Here is a 6,000-nt window from a genome sequence, read left to right as displayed (position 1 = left end):
GCATGCATAATGTTTGAATGACACATGACGTCATTTTATATTCCTGCCATTATGTACCTTAACTCTGAAGTAGATAATACAGAATTTAGTATTATTTTTAAAAACTCATTTTTTAGCATTGATGACTTGACTTAGCAATTTGTGTGAAGCAATATTTATTTAAGTATTTAAAATTGATAACTAACATGTAATAAAAAGAAAAGAAAATTTATTTTTTAATTAGTTTGGATGTTTTAAACGCAGATTTTTACAAATTGTACACCAGCATATTCCTTAAAGAGAAAAGAAATTCAGCTCTTAAATGCACCCATTTTCCTAGTTTAACATTAAATAATATATTATTGTAATTTCTTGGTTCTGTATACTCTTGATTTTAAAGGAATGTGACCCTTCAATGAGCCTGCTGTGATATTGCTAAGAGGTTTCTATAATGGCAGATAAGAAGCATGCACACTGCTATTCTGCTGAACCATGTCAGAGATACTGGACTGATTATTGTTCTCTTCACAACTAAATTAATGCAAAGACTAAGACTTTTGCAATACAGTAGGCTTGGAAGCCAGTGTTTATCAGTTTAATGATAGTTTTAACAGAAAATTACTTGTTTTTCTCTTTAATTTTTCAGAATCTAGCACTTGTTTTTTTATGTACTTAAGTTTTCAATAATAATTTAATGGATTTCAATAGCAATTCAATAGTAATCACATGCCATTTTGGGGGCCACCATAGTGCAATATAATGTAGCAGTTTATGTACTAGGTTAATATAAAAACTCAAATAAACAGGTTTTTGTTGTTACTTAGTATCCGTCAATTATTGTGTCCCTTTATTAACATCAGAGATTAGATTCTGGGACCAATATATGAATACACATTGATTGAGACACTAAAATTAATTTTAAGGTATATAAATTTTGTAAAAGTTCTAAGATGGGAAAAACACTTTGGCTTTAGCAATTTCAAAGGCTTTACAGAAAATATGGCACTTATATTAGACTTGGGAAGGTTGATAAATTTTTAATTTTCTACAAAGGTGGTAGAAAAGGATTGATGGTTGAGAGAAGACTATGTTTTATTTAATGTAAAGTAACTAAAGTCTAAAACATGATTTTGGATATATATAAAATTCAATTTCTTCAAAACAAGAGGAAATATAAGAAGGCACTTATTTATTCCATCTTTACTTGGGATGATTATTGTTATCATCTAGGAAGTAGGGTTTACCTCATTCATAATAGTTTTAGAAATTCTTGAAAAATTGTAAATACTTTCTTGAGTATAAAGCAGTTTGTTCCTATGTTATACACTTCTTCCTAACCTATATGTACCCTGAAAATATGAATCTACATAAAACTAGATTAATATGAATGGTAGCTTTGAACAATGGAAATAAAAGCAAAATGTTTTTGAGCAATTACTCTTGGCCATATACTGTTAAGTAGGTTTCATGCACATATCCATCTTCACAGCAGATGAAAAATTTGAAAATTAGAGATTAAATGATATGATCAAAATTGCATACTTAGTAATTGCCAAACTTGGGCTGGTTTTAGTAATTGCAAAAGTATCATAGGGTAAGGTATTGAATTTACAATACAATACAAAATCTTGTTCGGGATTACATTAGTGTTAGATTAGTCTGAACTGTACAGCATAGTGATTTGACAACTCTGTATGTTATGCTATACACAGCACAACTGTGGCTACCATCTGTCACCATACAATGCTATCACACTACCATTGACTATATTCCCTATGCTGTTCCATAGAAGACATTAGTTTTTATAGAAATATCCCACTTTAGGGAAAATTAGTATCAAATCCATGTTTTCTGGTGGGAAATCTATGGTGTTTTTAAATTTCTGTTTCTAATGATTTTACTATAAGGTGGTTCTGACTTAATTATGCCCAAAGAGAGAAGAAATTAAAATTCATGGGGAAAAAAAAGTTATCTCATAGGATCAGAATAAGGAGAATCTCAATTAGGGAACTGGTTTCTAACAGTGTTGAGGAATATGTTGTACTGCTCTGCTTGGGTTCATTGATATTAGTCTCAAAATTAAGGAACAATCGCTATAGTTCATGTTTGGTTGTTGTTGTTGTTGTTTTCCCAGAATTCATTAAGAAAAAACTTTTGTCAACATGTATGAAAATGCTTGGTAAAAGTAATTTCTTAAATTTTGGACATCATTTCTAATTTGAAACTTTTAATATAATTTTGGCTCTTATCACTTCTTGGGATGATGAATTCAATAAAGCTATACCTCTTGGTATGTAAATGTTTTTTTAGTAGAATTTTCAATCTTCCAGGTGTTTGAGATAGAGATCTCTTTAAAATTTGTTGTGAAGGGACATGAAATCATGCTTAATTTGGTGAATGGCAGATGAATGGCAAAGATATGAAGAGGTATAAAATGTCCAATATTGCACATTAGCAAAAACTTTCATCTCAGTAATACACTATGCTAAATTAGGTCCAATTTACCAATTGTTTTTTTCCTGATGTCTATCTTTTAAATGAGGAGTCTTCATAACTTCAAAAGATAGATAATGGAGATGACCTAGATTAAATGATTTCTATATAAACCTAAACACTAATGTTGAGATTGATTAAATGAGTAATACATATCATAGCAAGATTATGGCCAAATGTAGACTCCAAAGATTCTATCTGAATTTCACACTTTCCTGGAAAACCAAATTCTTAATTATTCAGTCTGTGCTTAGATAGCAGCATATCTTTGCTCACTACTCAGGTCAATTCAGTTATTTAATTATGTAGGGGTGTGTGTGTGTACATGTGTATAATTATATTATACCTTTATTTTGCCTATAGAACTCTCTTAAGACCTGCTCACAAGAACTGAATAACATTCAAGATATGAAATCTCATGATGTATTCTCATCTGTAACATGCTGAATATAATCTATAGCATATAATAGATACTCAATAGGTGTATAATTATTTTAAAAGGGAGGACAGTTTATTTTGTTGTATTTTCCTTTGTTCCATTTGAAGATGTAAAAGGAACTAGAATGCAAGATTCCCTGTGAGCAGCCTGCTCAGAAAACAATATGCTTGTTTTATCCAGAAAGACATAAAGTAGACTACTTTAAGCTGATAGGATCCATGATCCTATAAAAAGAAATGTCTTTTTAAAACTCCAAGATTGATTTTATTTCTTCTAATTATAATTAAAAATAATCAATTTACAAGAGTGGCAGGTTTATTACATATTTTATTTGCTAGTCCTAGGCACTACTTAGTAAGCATTCCACTTTGTAGTGCCATTTAAAATCCTTAAGTCAGATATATACATAGTCGCTTTGTATTAAATGATGTTGGTATTTTCAATCCATAAATTTGAGTTAAGAATTAATCCATTCAAGTGATAGTGAAGAAAAATCCAATAGTAATTCTCTCAAAATAAAAACAGGAAAACAAACAAACTCAAGCATTTTATTTCATCTGTGTTGTGGGTTCTATAATAAAGTAATTATGCAATCAGTAATTAATCACTACTAGCCAACAATAAGAGCATTGTAATTCTGGAAAATAATGCATTCTGCTAAAATGGTTGGATAATAACCAACTGAGCTTAACACAAACATTGAGATAATAGAGAAGAGACAATGAAAATAAGTTGTGCTCCTCTGGGAAAACAAAGACAAAGTAAATTAATATGCAGACATGCAAATTAGACTATGTAATTCCTGGAGGTACATTAAAATGGAAGAAACTTTGCTAAAAAAATTTAACTTGGGTTTCCACAGGGATGGACTCTTCCTTTCCCTTCTTCTGTTATGGATTATTATCATTGCCTAATAATTAAATCTCTCAGAAATATTTTAGATGACAAAACACCATAAGTTAAAGAAAATACAACTATGTGGATAAAATTAAATGAATGTGTGTGACCTACAGTGATAATTATAACATAAAACATTACCCCGTATACAAAAATAATTGCCATTTTTCTACCTACCAGGAAAAGATAGCTTCATTTGATTTCTGCATATCCCCTTTTAGAAATAGCCAGAAAATAACAAAAGAATAAGAGAATCCTACCTCTAAAGAGAAATTAGTATTTATATATATATATGTATGCATATGATATTTATATATATTTATTTATACATATTTATTATCTACACAAATTTAATATATAAGCTTAAGTATATATTTATAATATATAAAATAAAATATGTATTCATATTTGTAGGAATTTGTGGGTCCTGGCTAAGCAGTCATGACTGTCCTCATGTGACTAATGCTATAATCCAGATCCATGACAGGTGGGAAGAGAAAACCAAGTGCAGCCTGGACTCCCATGAGCATGAGCAGACACTCTAACAAGAATGGACTCAAAACCATGTCAATTCCTGTTTCTTCTTACCTAACAAGGTATCCCACAGAAGCTGGTATCTCTGTCATGGAGCTGAACACATAGGTACACCTGACCCAAAAGACATAGAAACTGAAGAAAGTTACAGGGGGAAGATAGAGATCATATTCCAGCTGCTGCTTCATACCATTAAGGTGAACCAGATCAGCAAGCAATGAAGTGAATGTGAGGGTCCCAGAATGAAGAAATATTCTGCAGTTTCCTTTCTTCTCTGCATGTTATGTAGGGGGCATTAGTCCCTTTTTAAAGGTCTTCCACCTATTGAAGTCAGGAGCACCCATGATATTTTTTCCTTTTGATTAACTCAAAACCAACTAATAGAGGACTTTAATTACATTTACAGAGTACCTCTGCAGCAGCACATGTACTAGTAGTCTTTGAGTAACTAGGAGAGGTATGTGCATGCTACAAAATGTCTGCTGCCTTCCACTGCCCACCAGATCTAATAAGAGAATTCCCATTGTAGTTCACCCTACTAAAAATACCTGGAAGGGAATTCTGGGGAATATATTTTAGCCTAACCAAGTTGACATATCACAAAGCCATCATGCATGGCTTTTATGAATCAATAGAGTGTTCTAAACTTTTTGAATGTGGAAGAAATCTCTTGTTTAGATCCATAACTAAAAAAATAAATATATATGTATATATACATAAATGTGTGTGTATATATATTTATTTTTTTCTGTACACCAGAATACATAAAAGGTACTGCCAGTATTTGGAAGCATTTCTTCAAAGTTAGTGAGTGTTGCCCTTCTAAAGAGAAGCATCTCAGGTTGAAGCCTTATTTCTCTCTTATCCCTTGCTTTCTTGTTTCTGTTCTTTGTGTCTTTCAACTTTTTTACAGTTAATTAATAGAAGTACAGGGACTCTAAATGCCCCCTAGAGGGATCCCTGGGTGGCGCAGCGGTTTGGCGCCTGCCTTTGGCCCAGGGCGCGATCCTGGAGACCCGGGATCGAATCCCACGTCGGGCTCCCGGTGCATGGAGCCTGCTTCTCCCTCTGCCTGTGTCTCTGCCTCTCTCTCTCTCTCTCTCTGTGTGTGTGACTATCATAAATAAATAAAAATTAAAAAAATCTATAAATAGTTTAAAAAAATAAATGTCTAGTTTAATAAACTAGACTTAGTTTAGTTTTCTTTCCTTTATACTTCTGTCACTAGAATAAGGACATCAGAATGCTATTGATTTGTTAGAACATTTATACAGGTATCCCAGAACTCCTGTGCTGTGCTTAACTCCCCTGATATGAGAGATCTGGCTTTTTTGAAATACGGTCAATTTGCTCCTTGGATTGAATCAATTGTGCAATGATCTGTTCAATTGCTCATTCATTGACCTGAAAAGAATCAATCTAGTTAGTCATGTAGATATGCCTCTCACTCTTACTAACTACTTTAAATGAATCCAGTTTCTATTTAAGATAGTCATAAAGAGGAGGGTTCAGTAAAAAAGATAAGAGTAATTTGCAAGGAAATCACACATTCTCTCCCATTCGTATGGTAGCTTGAAATGCAATTACAACTGGCTAGTAAATGTGTTGTAAAGATAGGACTGCTTATATGTCCTCCAAGTGGACTGATCTTTTTTTTT

Source organism: Nyctereutes procyonoides, unplaced genomic scaffold (assembly GCF_905146905.1).
Source record: "Nyctereutes procyonoides isolate TBG_1078 unplaced genomic scaffold, NYPRO_anot_genome, whole genome shotgun sequence".
In the NCBI taxonomy this organism is placed as follows: Eukaryota; Metazoa; Chordata; class Mammalia; order Carnivora; family Canidae; genus Nyctereutes; species Nyctereutes procyonoides.
Note: the sequence above shows the minus strand (reverse complement) of the source record.